At 42.4% G+C, this 19,438-nt stretch overlaps 1 protein-coding gene across 2 annotated transcripts in view; it reads left to right on the forward strand.

The window, feature by feature from the left end:
• MAP2K5 (mitogen-activated protein kinase kinase 5) overlaps positions 1-19,438 on the forward strand; it is a 3,489,187-nt gene that overhangs the window by 978,414 nt on the left and 2,491,335 nt on the right. The gene's annotated exons all lie outside the window — the stretch shown is intronic.

Consider the following 19,438-nt stretch of genomic DNA (forward strand, 5'->3'; position numbering starts at 1 on the left):
AAATTTTTTGATCTTTGTCATTAGTTTTTTTAAAAACTTCAGCATTATCTAATTTGTTTGTTATTCAAATCTTGCTTTATGAATATTGTCTTGTATTTCTAATAACTCTTTATCCCACTCTTTCATTCTATTACTAGACCATCTTCCCATTTTATCTTTAATATGTATTTTTACGAATCCCATAGTATAACTTTACAAACATGGTCATCATCATCATCATCATGCAAAGATAGAAATTTCTCAATTTGTTCCTTAAAACAATAAGTGAGAAGGTCACTGAAAAATCAATCAGTAAAAACAAAATGAAAACTCCAACAAAGCTAGAACTTCCGAGTGACCACCCAAACCTTTTGTATCAGAGGCACATGGGATATATGCAAATGACCCTTATGAACATCAGGTGTTTCAGCTAATTGGCGATTCTGAATGCCCATGACTTGTTTCATTGTTTTAATGGACAATTTCAGGTCAATAAAGCCAAACCCCACTAGCTGTGGGTATACATATTTCTGCCTTGTTATGACCTTGTCAGCACAGCACAAGCAGAGTGTTTGACTAAGCATAAGAAACACAGGGCTGTTATACCCAGCTGATGTCCATTATCAGTAGGGTCCCTGCAAAAATATCCCAAACAACAAACTAAAACAGAATCGCCAATTAGCTGAAACACCTGATGTTCATACGGGTGATTTGCATATATCCCATGTGCCTCTGATACAAGAGGTTTGGCAGGTCACTCAGTGGAAGTTCCAGCTTTGCTGGAGTTTTCATTTTGTTTTTACTGATTGGTTTTTCAGTGACATTCTCACTTATTGTTTTAGTTTGTTGTTTGGGATATTTTTGCAGTGACCCTAATGATAATGGACATCAGCTGGGTATAACAGCCCTGTGTTTCTTATGCTTAGTCAAACTTTCTGCTTGTGCTGTGCTGACAAGGCCGAAATATGCATATCCACAGCTAGTGCGGTTTGGCTTTATTGGCCTGAAATTGTCCATTAAATCGACGAAACAAGTCGTGGGCATTCAGAATCGCCAATTAGCTGAAGCACCTGATGTTCATAAGGGTCATTTGCATATATCCCATGTGCCTCTGATGCAAGAGGTTTGGGAGGTCAATTTGTTTCTTAAGTTAACTCTTAAATTCTTGTAATTGCATCATGTATACTGGAATTCTGTAAAAATTAAATTTCCTTAGATCCATTGATGTATTAGTGCATTATGATCAGATAACTGACAAAAATAGTTTTAAAATAATTTTATTAAGTAAATCTATGGAAGCATAAGTTCTGCCGGTTCTAGTTCGTGCCCCATGTGCTTAAGGGTAATGGGTGAAAAACATTGATTTATCTTCTGCTTTTACTATTAATTCAGTTATAGTATCTGTTTAGTGCTTTAGCTGATGCTATAATTTTAGTTTTCTTTTGTTCACTTGTATATTCTATACTAGATATGCAGTTAAAACCCCCAGCTAAAATTAAACTTTCCTTCCAATGATTTTGTAATATGTTTAAGTGTTTAGCCTTTCTTTCTTCTATTCCAGGGATCCAATAAAATAGCTAGTGTGTAGAGTTTGCTATTATATTTAATTAGTACAAATGTTTACATTCCTTTGAGATCATTAATAGATTCCTTGACCCTATGCATTACAGTAGATTTTCTCTGAAGTATAGCAGTTCTTCTCCTCTTTCTGTTAAAAGAAAAGATAAAATTTTGTAACGTAAATTATTTAAATATTGAATATCTTTATTTATCATGTGAGTCTCTTGCAAGAATTTATGTCCTCTATTTCATTTTAAATATCTGATTAGTGATTTCCTTTTGTTGTCATTATTTAATCCATTTACATTTATAGACAATAGGTTAAAACTATCCATTCTGTGTATTTGAGAAGATTTCTTTTGACAAGAGATAATATGATATATCTATTCACAATAGTATTGTTGTATATAAAACTCTAATGTACTCCTCCAACACTGTGTTAAATTTCCACGTTTAGTTATTCCTTTCTACAAACTAAACTACAACAAAAACAGAAACAAATCTACAGCTGCAATTAAATATATTAATATTAATAATAAGATGCAAGCTACCATGGATACCAAAATTCCTAGTTTGCCTATCAAGTAGATAAAATACTAAACTATCTTTCTACCAACCAAGACCTACAGTTTCATCAAAAAATAGCTAAAAGATACTGTGACTTGCAAGTAATTAATATAGTATTATAGATGTTAAACCATTAAAAGACTACTAACTTAGTTGTATATTTTGACATTTAAAACTATTTTCTCCCATTGCTACTTAAAAGTTTAATAATCCATTCTGTTACTCACAAATAGTAAATAACCTAACAAATAATGTAATGCGTTTTTATTTATGTAATAGTAGTATAATTATCTATTAAATATTTCCAAGCTATTTGCTCATTTAATATTAATATAACCAAATATTTAAATATACAAGTAGAACAGAGTGGGTCATGAAAAAAAAGTTTTCTGTCTATTTACAGGTGACAGGCAATGTAAGCTTTCCAAACTATTATACAATAGGAAAATCAGTGTATATACAAATGTATTATGCCAAAAGATATATGCATATTTTATAATTCAGACAAAAGCTCTGAATTAATTTTAAAAGTACACTGTCTATATCTTAGATTTATATAACACCCTTAATATGATACATATCAAATTATCTTAAAAATCTTTTAACTCATTTAATCATGTCATAAAAAACATATACATTACTATGTTTAAAGAGAATATCTTGTTATTCAACAGAGTAAAAAAACATTCACAGATAATATATTTAAAAGTTACATAATTGCTCATTTCGAGCCACGTTCTCCTTTCCCAGTTTCAAGTAGCTTGAAGAAATGTATTTTGCTTTCTAATGAAAGAACTGACTCAGTAATAAAACACCCAAATTTCAGCTCTGACTTATGAAATAAGATATTTCAGATAATCTTAATGAATCCGGTGACATACATATGCAAAAAGCTTCAAAGTTCATATAACCATATTTCAGGTTTCAGGATCTTTTTGAATACTTTATGTAATTTTCTGTGAAAATTATACAAGGTTTTGTACATTTACTTTTCTGCCATATGCAGGTATATGTAGTATATTTCTTCCTTTTAAGCACTTTGCTATTCATTCATTTATATAACTTGCATTTCAAAAATCTCCCATTTAAGGGACATTTAATCATCAGCTCCCTATTAGAGATTTCAACATTTGTGTATATATTTCTTAACTTCCTGATATTATTCTTTTATTAATATTGTATAAAAGAGGTTTCTTTCCTTCTGTATTCCAATGTTATTCATAAGGTGTTTACTGTTCTTGTTAGTTCTATTAATTCTATTATTATATGCAAGCTTGAAGCACAGATAATAAACAGAACTCTTCCCACTAAAGCACTGCCTTGCAGAGAAAAAAACGATAAAAAACAAACCAACACAGTCGACACAGCCAGGGTATATCCAAATATAAGAACTTAGTGGCAAAGCAAGCAAAGTTACGAAATGACATGCATTTTTTAGTATACAAAGCAACTAATGCAATTTTATTATTATTTATTTATTTTATTTTACATTTGTTAACCGGGCTAGTCTAGCTGGATATATTTCCATTTTCAGTAGAGGCCCATGGAGAAAAGCTCCACATATAGAGATAAGAGATATATCATGAGCTCAATTAACAGATTACAGGCTGGTAGGACTTAGACAATGAATATTGTTACCCAAACAAGAATAGGACTTAAAAATTTCTAGACAATCTAAATGACATCATAATGAATATTATTACATAGTTTAAAACAAGAAAAAAAAATGTAAGACCAAGGAAAGAGAAATGTACATTGTTACTAAAAAGGAAAGGAGTTTAACTTTCTGGACAATCTAAATAACCTCCTATTGAACATTATTGCTTATTTTAACAGCAAGTAGAGAAAGTGGAAGACCAAGGAGGAAAGAGAAACAACAATAGAGAGAGAGAGTAGAGTTAAAAGAGATACAAGTTTACTGGAAAAGAGTCATAGCCAATAAGGAGGAGAGATATATGAGAGAAGTATGTAGGGTGGAAGGAAGATTAGGGGAGAAAGGAGGAGGCACAACAGAATAGGGCGAGAAAGAGGGTTAAGAAGGGAATCAACATTTAGTCAGGATTAGAGCAGGGACACATCCAGTGGCTTCTGAGGTATGTTCTGAGTTTTTGTTTAAACAGAATAGTAGATGGAATGGAAGTAAGTTCGGTAGGAAGTTGATTCCAGTGTTTACCTATGGAGTTTGAGAAGAGGGAGTCACCAGCTAGGTTATTAGATTTGGTTAGGGTAACTAGCAGTTTGCTAGATGAGCGGAGTGAGTTCAGATTAGCATATGGGGTTAAGAGGTTAGAAAGTACAGGTGTGTTAAGAGATTGGTAGAAAGCTCTTTGGACAAATGTAAGTTGGGAAAGAAGTAACATGTTTGTCAGTTCAAGCCAGTTCAGTTGCTGCAGATTCAGACAGTGATGAGTTCTGAAAGGCTTCCCAGTAACAAACCTAGCTATGTTATTGTAGGTATTGACATTAATGTGTATGTTTGTATATATGTTTTTTTGCTTTTAGTATTCAAAATGCACTAGGATTTTATGAAGGTAACAAAATGTTTTGTAACTTTGTATCTTGCATTTTGGCACCACCTTTCTTAGAAAGTGAGATGTTGCGTAAGATGTGGTATAGCATGCCTTGTACTTGGGCCTTTTTTCTTTTTGTGTCTGAGGATCATTATTTTAATGGAACCACTGATGTTAATTCTGGTCTTTCCTTTTGATATGGAGGATATTCCAACAGAACTGTTAATGGTAACTTTGCAGGCACTTTAGATAACTTTAGTAAAGTCAGATCTGTAGTTGATAATAGGAATGGCAACTGAGCCATTTGTCTGGATTTCTGTGTTTCTTCTCAGATTACTGTTGGTGAAGAATTGCTGAAGTCATTTCCAAAGAAGATACTAGTACACTGAATCCTACTTTTTATAGAAATGTTTTGTAATAACGGTTAGAGAAAAGAGACATCATAGAAAATGTACCCCTAGTGGAATGAGAAGAGTCCAAGGTAATAAAACCAATCAGAAAAAAAGATGGATATGCAGTGTAACAGAAGATGGGAAGAAGAAAAAGTTCAGGAGCAGTATGATAAAATATTCCCCAGTCTGATAGCACAGAGGTTAAGGTGCATGTCTATCAACTGGTAGACCTAGATTCAAAACCTGGCTGGTACACAAGTGGCAGCAGCAGTATCTACGCAGAAGAAAATACTAGCAATCTACTTCCATAGTACGTGCCACAAAAACTCTGTAGGGTATATCCATAAAGTCGCCATGTGTCTATTTTGACTTGGGGGCAATTATTTGCCTTTTTTATGATGGGGAGTTGCATGTATAAGTTCTTCTAAGGAAGTAATAATTTCAAAAATAGTGTCAAAGTTCATCAACGTTATTAGAACATGTGACTGTTCTAATGAAGGGAAGGCAGGAGGATGCAGGTTGGTTAATTAAGACTTAAAACCTGCGTAAAAGTAGTGATGTACTTCTGTACTACTGTTCCAACATAATGTGGATGAGATTTTCCTTCAAGTACAGGCATGCAGCTTATTGATCATTGTTCTCCACAGGGAATCACCTGCAGCACTTTGTCTGTCTGTGCACCAGCCAACAATCATTGCAGAGCTTTTGGGCATCCCATTCTTTATTTCAGTTATATGGCAGAGGAGTTAGTATGTAAAATAAAGGGGTGGGGGGGTCACCTTCCAGACCCTCTCCGCATGAGGAGTCAATGGGGCTTGTTGTGCGCATTTTTTTCTTCCATTTGGTTGAAGCTTTGATTGCTTTGGTCTTGAAAAGACATGGGTCTATATCACGACATCAAAAACACTGGAGATCGAATGGCATTTACATCGAAAATGCCGGCTATCGAAGTCACACCCCTTGCTAATTATTACTTACTTGTCCATATCTAATTGAGACATTATCATTCTTATTGCTATTACGTTCTTTAAACACAAAAGTACTGCTCTAATTTCGTTCTCTGTAGTAACATTTTTACTTTTGTATGCAATTAAACATTATTTACATGTAAATTAATGAATATAAAAGTACTGCTATACTTTGTTCTATGTATTAACATTTTTACTTTTGTATGTTATTAATGTGGAGCTTTTCACCCTGGGCCTCCACTGAAAATGGACTGTTTCTAGGCACAGTGGACTTTCCTGGTTAAAAAATGCAATAAATAAATAAAAAATAAATAAAATAATTATATATACCAATTCAGAGATCGCAGTACAGTGAGGAAAGGGTAAATTTTCTGATCTTCACTCTTCTACGATCTCACAATAAATACCTCGATGAATGGCATTTCCTTTGAAATGCTGTTCGATCACTGCTCTTTTCAATTTGGTGATATAGACCCACAGGATATAGAGGTACTGTAGGCAAATGGTTGTACTGGTTAGGCTGTGGTTAGGCATTTTCTGTTGATAAAGTTACAGTTTATGGTTAATTAATATTGCAGATACTTTAATGTAATAGATGGCTTCTTAAGAGAGGGGCAAATAAAAGCTGCTACCATCTCTCAGTTTAAGAAGTATTGCTGGGCAGCTCCTTGTAGTGTGCACGTGTGCTATTAAAGAGCAATGAAGATAAGCATCTTATGATCAAGATGGAAAAGCAGCTGTACTTATCATCTCAGTTATTGTTTTTCCATCGCACAACACAAATTACATGCCAGCAATTAATACCTTTTGCATAAGTGGTTATAAAATATGAAAAGTATTCCCATATCAATTTATGTATTTATCTCACTCTTCTCGCATACTTTTACCTGATCAGCAAATATTAGTCTCCCTAATAACCTGCATGATGTTATACCACTTCTAGCAGTCCTTTGAGTCTTCATTTCATTCTAATATTTTCCTCAGTTATGCCAAAAAAGTAGTTTTCTGAACACTCCATTTGCCTTGTTAATAAAAAAAATCTGCAGACACAGTAGGAAAAGAAAAGCTTGAGAACAGTAATATACAGGTACATCAAAGAAATGGAAAGCAAGGATCATCATCAGATTTATAGGAAACCAGAGTATTCAGTGATTATGGCCATCAGTAAATGTGGCTAGTTTATTGTTTAACATGCAAAAAGACTGCTTCTCTCATTTCATAGTAAGGTTGTAATTTGGCCTCTACATGTTTGTTTCATGGTGGGAGAATTGCATGCAGGGCTTTAGAATTTGGCTGCTGAAGCCCTTTACTACTGTGGTGCTTGAGGATCTAGAACTATACAAAACTAGCTCTGGCAAGGGAGGACTGCTCATTCATTTTAGCCATTACTTTCCCCTACTTTAGTATGCAACTTGATAATGACATGTCTTTCCAAATCTCTTGAATGATAAACTTACCTTTTGTATGGCTTGGGAAACTCCTGCCCCTTTTCATGCAGAATTTAATTCATTTGATCATTACCCCTTTATTATCAATACTGCTTCTTCCTATTCAGCATCATGGGAGAGGTAGACCCTATTCTGAGTAGCAGTGAGGATAATGCAGGACCCAGTCATTGCTAAAATGCCAGTCCATTTCTGACTAGACATACATGCATACAGTAGACACACTTGCAGGCAGTTTGGAGCGTCACCATTTTCACTTACTTGTGTCTTTGTAAAGTGGGATGAAACTAGAGTCCCTGGCAAAACCACATGGAGGACATGTAAACTCCATCCAAAATGAGCAACAACTGGGAACATAACTGGACAGCTAGGCTGTATGAACTAGCAGCAATAAGTGCATTATTTATTGGGCCAGATAAAGGCAAAATAACTTTAGATGTTATGTGGTGCTATCTCGCTTACATTCCTTACTCACTCGGCTCCGACTCAGCCAAATTTCTCTAGCACGAAGTCTCTAATTGGCTGGGCTAACCCGGTATCCCAAGATGCACCTCGCTCTAGCCCCAGATCTCGTTTGCCGCTCGTAGAGTTAGGACGTGGTCTCGCTTGGCTGTGGCTAAGTACCCGTTCAAATACTTTTTCTAAGTATTTTAGCAGTCTGTTATTTTACAAAAGCTATTTTAATAGCTAGTTTTCTCCTTGTCTAAGTTTCATTGTGAGTGTTAGTGAGATTGGGTGTTTGTGGTATCCCTTTGTTTGGCGGGCTAGGCCCGTTTAAGTTAGAGGACCTAGTCCTCTCCTATGTTGTTTTTCTGGTGTTAAAACTGTAGTTGGATTTGTTCTTGTCTTTCCCTGCTACTCCAAGAAACGTTTGATTTAGAGTTTCTTGGCCGTTAGTGGTGTTTGTTTTCACGCCTTCCTCTTGTGTCATTGTCGGTTGGCAGTGTGCTGTTATTTTTTACCATGTCTAAAGAGCAGAAGGAGCATAAACCCTCCAGGTTTAAAAAGTGTACTAAATGTGGCTACAAAATGTCTATTACGGATGGCCATGCCATCTGTGTGTATTGTCTTGGGGCTATTCACCTGCAGGAGTCCTGCAGTTTCTGCCACGCTTTTAGCACGAGGGTACTGCAGGAAAGAAAAAATAAACTGATTTTGAAGGGCCTGATTAAGCCCTCTTTTGAGGAGTCCTTAGATTCTTCTTCTTCTTCCAGTCCTAGATCTAAGCCTTCCAAGGCTAAGAAGAAATCTCCGGCTCCATCTCCTTCCTCGGAGCCCCCGGAGAAGGTTAAAATAGTGGTTGCTGCCTCCTCGGCTCCATTGTCCTCGGGGCCGCAGGAGACCGTCTCGATTATGGATACTTCCTCCTCGGCTCCATTGTCCTCGGGGCCGCAGAAGAAGGTTTCGATAGGGGATACTACCTCCTCGGCTCCATTGTCCTCGGGGCCGCAGGAGGTATCGGTGGTGCTGGAGCCGACCTCGGCTCCGATATTATTGGAGTCTATTCGGAGCCGGTCACCCAGTGTCAGGCATGTGTCTCCGGGTAGGAGATCCCGATCTCTTTCTATTTCCACCAAATCCTCTAGGCTGTCTGATTTGGATGTGGATAGGGTGGTCCAGAGGCTCCTGCAGTCGCCGGTGCTAGCAAAACTGTTCTCGGCTCCGACCCAGTCAGCTCCGGAGCCAGTCCCCATTCTGGTACCTGTGATTCCTCCTCCGAGCACCCATGTGTCATCGGAGCTGGAGTGCTCCGCGCCGAGTGATGTTCTCGTGTCGGCTCCAATACCCCATGTGAGTCTATCGGAGCCGGCATCGGCTCCAACCATGTCGGTTCCGTCCTCTGGTTTCGGTACTCGGATTTCCTCAGTCAGACCCGAGGGGGATGCCTATGGACTACTGTCGGTTCCGAGCCTCCCTCTCAGTACTCGTGATCTCGGAGATGGGTCGGTCCTCAGATTCGGGGGGACCTGCCTTCGAGGCCATGAGGAGCACACTGGCCAGATCGTCAGTTACATCACATGGATCGGTCACTCCGTCCCCTTGCACCCCAGCTAGAGCCTCTGACGCCCCCCTATCCTTGGATGGCGGAGCCCGAAGGTCTGGGGATACCCCCTTGAGCGGTCCCCTACTTTCTGAGGGCCCCTCAGAGCCTGAGGAGCCCCCTAGTAAGAAGTTGTGCAAGAGGAAGCACATAGACTCCCAGGATGAGTCCCTCACTTCCAATACCGACCTCGAGGAGTCAGAGGGGTCCCCCAAGTCATCCTCTGATGATGTCTGTTTCTCCGACATCCTGGAGATTTTGAGGCAGAGAGGTGACTGGCCTTCCAAGACCCCCTCTGAGGAGGAGTCGGTATTCCTCAAGGCCTTCGGAGCTCAACCCTCTGCCTCCTGGGTATCTCCACCCTTCGACTAACTCCTGGACTTGATTTGTCGAAGGGTGTGGGAAAACCCTGATTCCGTGGAACCGGTGCCCAGACGTTCAAACAAGTTTCTGTCAGCTCCCCCGGGCAAAGAGTTCCTTACCAAAGGGGTTTCGGTAGATGCCTTGGTGGTGGCGGCAGCCACTCAGCAGGAATTTGCAGAGGCTTCTTCTTCAGTCCATCCTCCTAACAAGGAGTCCAGGAGTATGGACCGGTATGGGAAGCATACCCTGTCTTCGGCGACCTTTACCTTACAGTCGTTGAATTACCTCTGTCATTTCACTCGGCTCCAAAGAGATCTCCTGAAGAAGCTAGGAGATACTCTGATGGGTAACATGCCTGAGGCGGTAGCGCAGACTGTTAACTCCCAGTTGTCTACCCTAGGTTCCATTGTCAACTCGTCTATGAGGCTCATATCTTATGCAGCCAAAGGGGCGAGTAGGGCAGCTACCTCAGGCGTAGCTCTTAGAAGGCAAGCCTGGATGCACCTGTGTCCTTTCGCGGAGGCCTTTAAGTCTTCCTTCACTGACGCTCCCTTTGATGGGCCCTCTGTCTTCGGACCCAAAGTGAAAGACACCCTCACCAGATGCGAACAGGAGGGAAAGACCCTATCTGCCGTAGGGGCCCATTTTTCTCTCCCTTCTAGGCCTTATCCCAAGGCTCAGAGAGGAGGGAAAATGTGGTTCAAAAAGTCTCAGAGGTCCTTTCCCGCAGCTCAAGGTGAGTCCCCCTCCAGAGGCAGAGGGGGGGGATTATTCCGGAAGACGCCATCCTAGAGGCAGAGGAGGCCCCTGCAACTCGGGAGACCGCGATTCCTTTCGCGATTCTTCCTACCAGCGTTCCTGAGTCATTGCCCGACTGTGCTATTCCGGAGCCATTCGGGGGCCGAATTTCATTGCATCTGGAAGCCTGGGAAAGCATCACCCAGGATCGTTGGGTGCTTCGAATAGTTACCGGAGGTTACACTATTCCCTTTGCGTCGACACCCCCCCCCTCCCAGTCAGAAGGATTCTGGACGTCCCACCCAGTCAACGGGATCAAGCAGCACTAGAAGTTGCAAAGCTGCTAGAAAAAGGTGTCATCCAACCAGTCCCCTCAGACCATGTCGGATCAGGAACTTACTCACGACTCTTTTTGGTGCCAAAAAGAACGGGGGACCTGAGACCCATTCTGGATCTCAGCCGACTGAATCACTACGTTCTGAAGTCCAAGTTCCGGATGGTCACACTTCAGTCCATTTTTCCACTGCTGGAGAAAGGAGTATGGATGTGCTCCATTGATCTCAAGGATGCCTACTACCACATCAAAATGGAGAAGGCATCCAGAAGTCATTTACGCTTCCGGTTAGGAGCCAGTCACTTCCAGTTTCGTGCCCTGCCCTTTGATCTCACCACAGCCCCCAGGGTGTTTACCAAGTGTTTGGCAGTGGTGACAGCTCACCTGAGACGTCTAGGATTCCAGGTGTTTCCGTATCTGGACGACTGGCTTCTCGCCGCCCCCACCAGGCATCTGCTCGTTCAAGCCAGGGAGACGACCATCTCACTTTGCCAACATCTAGGAATTACTTTGAACTGGGAAAAGTCTGCCTTGCAGCCCTCACAGCGTGTTGTTTTTACAGGCGCAGAGCTAGACTCTATTCAAATGCACGCCTTTCTGCCACAGGACAGGATAAGAGTGTTGCAGTCTCAGATCCACGCACTGTTGCCCCTCAGAAAAGTTCAGGCCAGGTTAGTTCTTCAGCTCTTGGGATCCATGGCCTCCACCATCATGCTGGTACCTCTGGCCAGGTTAAACATGCGGATCCTACAGTGCTCCTGTCGGTTCAGTGGTCCTTTCAGAAGCTTCCTCTTTCCCATCTGATACTTCTCACGGAACGATGCAAACAGGACCTCCTCTGGTGGCTATGCTCCTCCAATCTGGACAGAGGAAGGAGCTTGATTCCTATGTCTCCAGTGGCCACGGTGACCACGGACGCCTCCCAGATGGGGTGGGGGGGGCATTATCTAGGCAGGACGGTCCAAGGCACCTGGCAAGATCACAAGGTACACTTGCACATCAATGTTCTGGAGATGAGAGCAGTGTTTCTGGCGTTGTGAGCACTCCAAGACTCTCTACCTCGGAGAACGATTGCAATTCACTCGGACAACATGTCCGCAGTGTGGTACCTGAACAAGCAGGGGGGAACCAAATCTTATTCCCTCTGCAGTGAGGCCATGTGAGTGTGGCAGTGGGCAGTGTCTTCCCAACGGTTTCTGGTGACAACGCATATTCCGGGGAAGTCCAACGTGGTAGCAGACAGGCTAAGCAGAGCTATTCTGATGCCTCATGAGTGGTCCCTGAACAACCAAGTGGCAGTTCAGATCTTCAAAAGGTGGGGTCAGCCTTGCTGCGATCTCTTCGCCAGCCCCCTCAATGCCAAATGCAGCAAGTACTTCACTCTGATCCCCCCCACAGGGGGAGTCACCCAGGGATGCTCTAGCTCACAATTGGCCCCCCAGTCTGGTCTACGCTTTCCCTCCATTTCCTCTGTTACCAAGAGTGATACAGAAAGCCATATCCTTGGGAAGCAGGATGATCCTTATTGCTCCACACTGGCCTCGACAAGTATGGTTCCCTTTTCTTCAACGGTACGCACTGGACGGTCCGTGGACTCTGAACCCAGTGCTGGACCTCGTGATTCACATGTCAGGACAACTTCATCCATCCCTGCGAACTCTCAGGTTGACAGCCTGGCTGCTCCACTTCTGTCGCTAGTCAGACGACATTCCTTTTCACCTGAAGTGGTGCACATCTTGTCTTCTTCTCATAAATCTTCCACTAGGAAGATTTATTCCAGCAAATGGAGGAGATTCTCTATTTGGGCTCAGGCCAAAGGTTTGGACCCCTTCACAGCCCCAATTCCGTCGGTCTTAGATTTTTAAGCCATGTTGTTCCATCAGGGCTCTGCGCCCGCTACCATTAAAGTACAGTTGGCTGCAATTTCCAATTTTCACACATCTTACGAGCCCTCCCTTATGGGCCACAAACTCTGTAAAGCCTTTCTAAAAGGTGCTTGGTTACTTAGTCCCCCTGTTTTAGAACCAGAAATGCCATGGAACCTGAACCTTGTGCTACTTGCTATGACGTCACCACCCTTTGAACCGGCTGCCACTTGTGACTTAAAGTTCTTATCTTGGAAGACGGCTTTTCTGATGGCCATTACATCAGCCAGGAGGGTATCAGAACTTCAAGCTTTGTCCATTAAACCTCCGTATTTGATCTTTCATAAGGACAGTTTTTCCCTGAGGCTTAACCCCTCCTTCCTTCCGAAGGGGTCATCCACTGTCAATCTCCATCAATCTATTGAGCTACCAGTGTTCTTTCCGAACTTTTCCAGTAAAGCATAGTTCAGGTTTCATCAGTTGGATGTGCACAGACAACTGAGATTTTATTTGTATAGGACTAAGCATGTTAGGAAATCTGATCAACTGTTTGTGTCCTTTTCAGAAAACAGGGCAGGTTGTCCTATTTCCAAGTGCACAATTTCTAAATGGATCAAAGATTGTATTTCATTCATCTACTCGTCAGCAGGCAGAACTTTACCCTTTCCCGTCAAGGCTCATTCCACCAGGGCTATGTCTACATCAATAGCTTTCCAAGCTAGGCTTTCCTTGGATGATGTTTGTGCTGCGGCCACTTGGGCCTCTCCCAACACTTTTATTACTCATTACAAGCTGGACGTGGCTTCTAGGGGCCGGGCTTCCTTTGGTTCCACGGTTCTCAGGAGTATCTTCCTTTGAGCCTCCCAGGATAGAGGTGCTGGGGACGCTGTCCCGTGAGTAAGGAATGTAGGCGAGATAGGACCACATAACATCAGTTAGTTATGTACTCACCATAACGATCCATGTATGTGGTCCATCTCGCATACATTCCTACGTACCCTCCCACCTGCCCCCTTCCTAAAGGATTTGGAGGAATATTAGCTCTGTGGACCCTTCAAGGTCAGTGGGTTTTTTTTCCCTTATCTGGCTGGAATTTCTTCCAGTGTTGATTGAGTATGGGTTATGATTGAGTATGGGTTATGATTGGTATGATTGCAAACAAGATTTGGGGCTAGGGCGAGGTGCATCTTGGGATACCGGGTTAGCCCAGCCAATTAGAGACTTCGTGCTAGAGAAATTTGGCCGAGTTGGAGCCGATTCTCGGCTCCGAACCAGTGAGTAAGGAATGTAGGCGAGATGGACCACATACATCGATCGTTATGGTGAGTACATAACTAACTGTTACAGAAGTGCTAAACAAAGAAAGGACATACTAGCCTGGTTGAGACACATATAAGAAAAAAACTGATTTCAGATGCATTTTGTGCGCAAGAGGCATACTTTTCCCTTAGTTTGTACAGTTATTTTGTGAGACAGTCTAAACATACATATTCCTGCATACAGAAGAACCATTCATTATTTTATAACATTTTACAGTTGCTGATGTTCTTCATGTTTCACTGTTGCAGTCATCACACTAGGGTTATCTGCCTGCAGGTAGCCCTCAAGTCGGCCCAAATACCAGTATTTCTGCGTCGGATGCTGTCACTCCAGGACTGACGCCAGGTCATCAGGGGTATAAAAACAGGCAGCCGATGCCATTACACCAGTCTTTCTTACCGAGGAGCCCAAAGCAGAAGCAGTTCGCAAGTGCCGGTCGGCCACTACCTGAATTTTCGTTTACGAATTTAATAATCCTGAAGTCTTCTAAAGCTAAGTACCCCATTGGGGATCCTTTTTACTTGCTCTAATCGATGTCAGAAAAAGTTAACAATTGTCTTGCCTGTGGAAAGCAAATACCTCACAGAGATTTTCATTCTTACTGCATCACCTATTTAGGCCCAGACCACGACGTCCCTCACTGTCGGTTTTGTGCCTTATTTAATGCCCGAACCATACATTGGGCTCTCTTTGTTGTTAAATTCTTTCTCTCTCAATCTCCATATTCTGAAATGACTTCGGTAAGCCATCCGACTACCGATATTCCAAAAAAACGTAAAGATAAAGACAGGGACAGACCGCATAGGTCCAAAACTGCCGACGATGCTTCCCTTAAGCTAGACGCCAGTCCACCAGTACTTAGTGAGGCGCTTTCACAGCCCCTGATGCCCAATTCAGTGGATTCGAAGGCCTCTACTGAGACCTATTTGGAGTCTGGTATGCCACGAGACTCTTCATCAACTATGGAACCTGCGGATGTCTCTACCTTGGATGGGTCCGGAGCCGCTGAGCAGGCACTGGCTTCTGAGGCAGTTATTCACTTAACCGATGTTCGACTCAAACTGATGACTTCTTTTTTAACCAAAACTACCGAGTTTCTTAGGCCAAGTGTATGCACTACACCTAGAAAACCGATGACCAATGCGCTTGCACCTGCTCCCTTGCCACAAAAACACATGCTTAGAATAGCTAAAGACCTTATTACGCTGATTAGGGGAAGTCAGCCTTCCCCTGCTAAGAGACAAAGTCCAGTCCCCTTCAGCTTCTACAGAACAGGAGTCCGATGACTCTGAAATTCCTGATTATGAAGATATGCCCTTAGCTGCTTATGAGGATTCAGATGCAGAAGAATCCATTCCTTCTGCCTTCCATCAAGAGGATTTTTCTTTTGGTGAAACCTTGCATACCTTACGAGAGTATTTCTACTGGGAATGCCAAAACTATCCTCAGTCCTGAAAGAGACTCAGAGAATTTCTAGAGCTGCCTCAACACAGGCCCTTAGCAATACCCCCTGTCCTGGATGTTGTGGATGATGATTTTATGGAATCCAGTCTTAGTTCTGACACTTTACCTCCTGCCCCTAGTAGACCATACAGGTACTACAGAGTACCTGACATTCATAAATTTCTTTTCAAGAATTCTACTGCTGACCCAGAGATCATTTCCCAGGGGCCTAAAGGTATCAAGGCTACTAGAGCCAAGAATCCCACCCCTTCGGACAGGGATTCCAGAGCTTTGGACAGATGGGGTAAGAAGGTATATACCTCTGCAACAATTGCTATTAGGGCATTGAATTGTCAGTTTCACATGCTGAAGTACCAGCAACATATTATGGAACTTGTTAAACAAAAAGTGGCAACCTTTTCAGATTGTGCAGAAAATAAAGAATTGCAGGAGCTTATGCACTCTGCAAGCCAAGTCAGCAGGCATACTTTGCAATGTGGCTTTGATGCCCTAGAAGCATCTTGCTGGGCAGTTGTCACTGGCTCTGTACTGAGAAGACCTGCTTGGCTGAAGGAGCAGACTTTGCCAGACCATGTCAAATCAAAGTTACTAGACGCTCCTTTGAATAAGGACTGTTTGGGACCAAAGCAGAAGAGGTTCTTAAAAAGATGGAAGAAAAAGCTAAGTCTATACAGACTGTTAAAGAATTCTTACAAGTGCAACCCCCTAGATTCAGTAGGCATTGCCCTTCCAAACACTGGTCCTTTCCAGCCCCCTCCAGGCCTTCTCAAACCAGACCCAGAGGAAACAGACCACCCAGACTTCAGTCTCAGGGTATGCAGAGATATAAGCAATGGAGTGCCCCCACTTCTAAAGCAGGGAGTGGTAAGCCACCTCCTTATGGAAAAAGCTCACAATGACGTCTTTACTCCACTCCCCAGCCCTGCCCAATTGCTTGTGCCCTTAGGAGGAAAACTTGCCCTTCATGCAAAAAACTGGATGTCCATCACTCAGGACCGGTGGGTCCTCAGCATTGTATCCCAGGGGTACAAATTTTATTTCCATTCACTGCCAACCCCAGGCGGGTTTCCAGACCTTCGTCCAAACCAGTGGGCAGAGGCTCAAAACCAAGTACTTTCCCTGCTCAATATCAGAGCTATTCAGCCATTTCTAGTAGAACAGAGGGATCAAGCATTCTACTCCGGACTCTTCCTGGTATCCAGGAAAGAGGGCTCTTGACACCCAGTCCTGGATCTTTCCATTCTCAACACCTTCCTGGTGGTACCAAAATTCAAAATGCTTACCCTGCAACAGCTTCTTCTTATGCTAGCCAAGGATGCCTGGTTAGTCACCCTAGATTTAAAAGAAACCTATCTGCATATCCCCATAAGGGAATCATGCAGGAAGTATCTACGTTTCAGGGCAGGGTCTATGCATTGTCAGTTCTGTGCACTTCCCTTTGGCTTTTCTACTGCACCCAGAGTATTCACAAAATGCCTGGCTCCAGCCATTAAATACTGCAGGCAGAGAAATATTCAAATTTACCCGTACTTGGACGACTGCCTGATTCAGGCGGATAGTCAGGGATTGCTGCTTCAGCACCTGACATTTGTGAAAAACCTTCTCACTTCTTTGGGGTACACCATCAATGAAAAGAAATCAAAACTGGTACCCAGTCAAAAGATTGTATTCCTGGGAGCAAGCTTGGACACAACTTCCCAGATGGCATTCCTCACCTCAAAAAAACAAGTCTATCTGACAGACTACTTCAAACAAATGGCCACCAGAACCCAGCTATCTGCAAGAAAAATACTGCAAGCCCTAGGGTTCAGGGCCTCATGTATACTGCTGATTCCATATGCAAGACTGCATATGAGGAAACTCCAATGGTACTTAAAAAGTCTTTGGTGCCAATATTCTCAGGACCTGGAAACAGTCATTCCTATCATACCCTGTCTAAGGACAGAGTTCCACTGGTGGGCAGAAGCATGCAACCACAACAAGGGACTGCCATTTACTCAACCCCAAGCCACCCAGACCCTAACCACAGACGCATCAGACTATGCCTGGGGAGCACACATTGACGGAATATGTATTCAGGGCTACTGGAGCCCAAGTCAAATTCATCTGCACATCAGCCACAAAGAGATGCTAGCTGTGCAGAACGCCCTGACAGCTTTCAGATCCCTAATCTTTCCAGGACAACTGCTAATAAAAACAGACAACACCGCTGTTATGTGGTACAAGCAGGAGGAAACCCATTCCTACCCACTCTGCAGGCTAGCCATGGCCATGTGGAACACGGCCTTAGACATTCAAGTCCACCTGCAAGGTCAATTCCTGCCAGGCAAACAAAACTTTTTGGCAGATGACTTAAGCAGAAATCTCCTAGACCCGCACAAGTGGCAAGTGGAGCACAGCACCTTCAATCTTCTGAACCAGAAATGGGGGACACCAGAGGTGGATCTCTTTGCCTCCCCCTACAACCACCAGCTCAGCAAATTCTGCACCAGGAATCCTCACAGCAGGGCTTGGATAGAGGATGCCCTATCTTTTCAGTGGGTAAATCTCTCAATCTATGCCTTTCCCCCTCTTCCCCTCCTTTCAAGAGTATTACTCAAGATAAAACAGAACAGACCCTGGACAATTCTGATTGCCCCGGACTGGTCACACCAGCACTGGTACCCATTCCTGGCGCAGCCTGACATCGGTGCCACCCTGGCACCTACACCAGAATTCAACCCTCCTCTCTCAGCAGGAGGGACAGATTCTGCATCCACAACTACAAACCCTAAATCTTGCAGCCTGGCTTATTCATTGAATTCTCCCCCCCAGCGACCTTAAGCAAACAGGTGCTGGACGTCATTCTTGAAGTCTGAAGACCCAGTACAAGAAAATCCTACGCTGATAAGTGGAAAAGGTTCTGCTCATGGATTCAATCTAAAGGCGAGGACACAACACTGCCCTGTCTGCCTCTTATCCTGGATTACTTAGCAGATCTACTCCACAAAGGCCTGTTCTTCTCCTCCATTAAGATACATGCCTCAGCCTGTTTTTATACCCCTGACGTCAGTCCTGGAGCGACGGCATCTGATACAGAAATACTAAGTCGCTGGTATTCGAGCCGACTGAGGGCTACCTGCAGGCAGATAACCCTAGTGTGATGACTGCAACAGTGAATACACTCGAACATCTACATTTATGGTAAGTGTACACAACTGTACTTTTTTGTTATTGTACTTCATTGGGAGTGTGTCTTAATTTTACATTTCTTTGAAATACAACTAAATTATACCCTTTTTAGGGGGATTATCTTAACTTAGTGCTTTTAAACTTTGTTTCTGTTTTATTGGCAATGTATTCATATGTACCTTTTAGAAAGACAACACCTTTATATTACCTGCTGGTTATTCTACTTCTGGGTAATATACAGATTGAGGTATAATGATGATGATCCTTGAGGGAGGATATATTTCAGTTTAGCTGACTTTTTGATTCTTTTGTTTAAAACACAGGGGCTCTTTCGTAGTGATCTGTATAGTCTTCCAGTGGTGCTGTACATTACTAGGCAAAGTATGATATTTTATTTTGCTTTACAGTGCAAGTAATACACTAAATTCCACTAAACGTGTTTTACAGCAGTTTTGAAATTATACCTAATAATTATGTTTTCCTTATTTACTTTCAAATTATACTGTGCAATGCAGTGTGTTAAATTTTATTAACTGTTCATATTTAATTGTGCAGTTTTAACTGTTTTCTGTGTCACTAGCTATATTTTTGCAGCTGCAGGAGGCAGTGAACATGTTCTACTTCCAATTGTGTATTCTAAATATTTTATGCTTTTATTTTGTTTGCTTTCTCTTGAAAATAATTTTTAAGTACAGAAAGCCCTGAACTGATTAACTATGTA

The sequence above is a fragment of the Protopterus annectens genome, chromosome 7.part0 (assembly GCF_019279795.1).
Source record: "Protopterus annectens isolate FY-2018-M chromosome 7.part0, PAN1.0, whole genome shotgun sequence".
In the NCBI taxonomy this organism is placed as follows: domain Eukaryota; kingdom Metazoa; phylum Chordata; order Ceratodontiformes; family Protopteridae; genus Protopterus; species Protopterus annectens.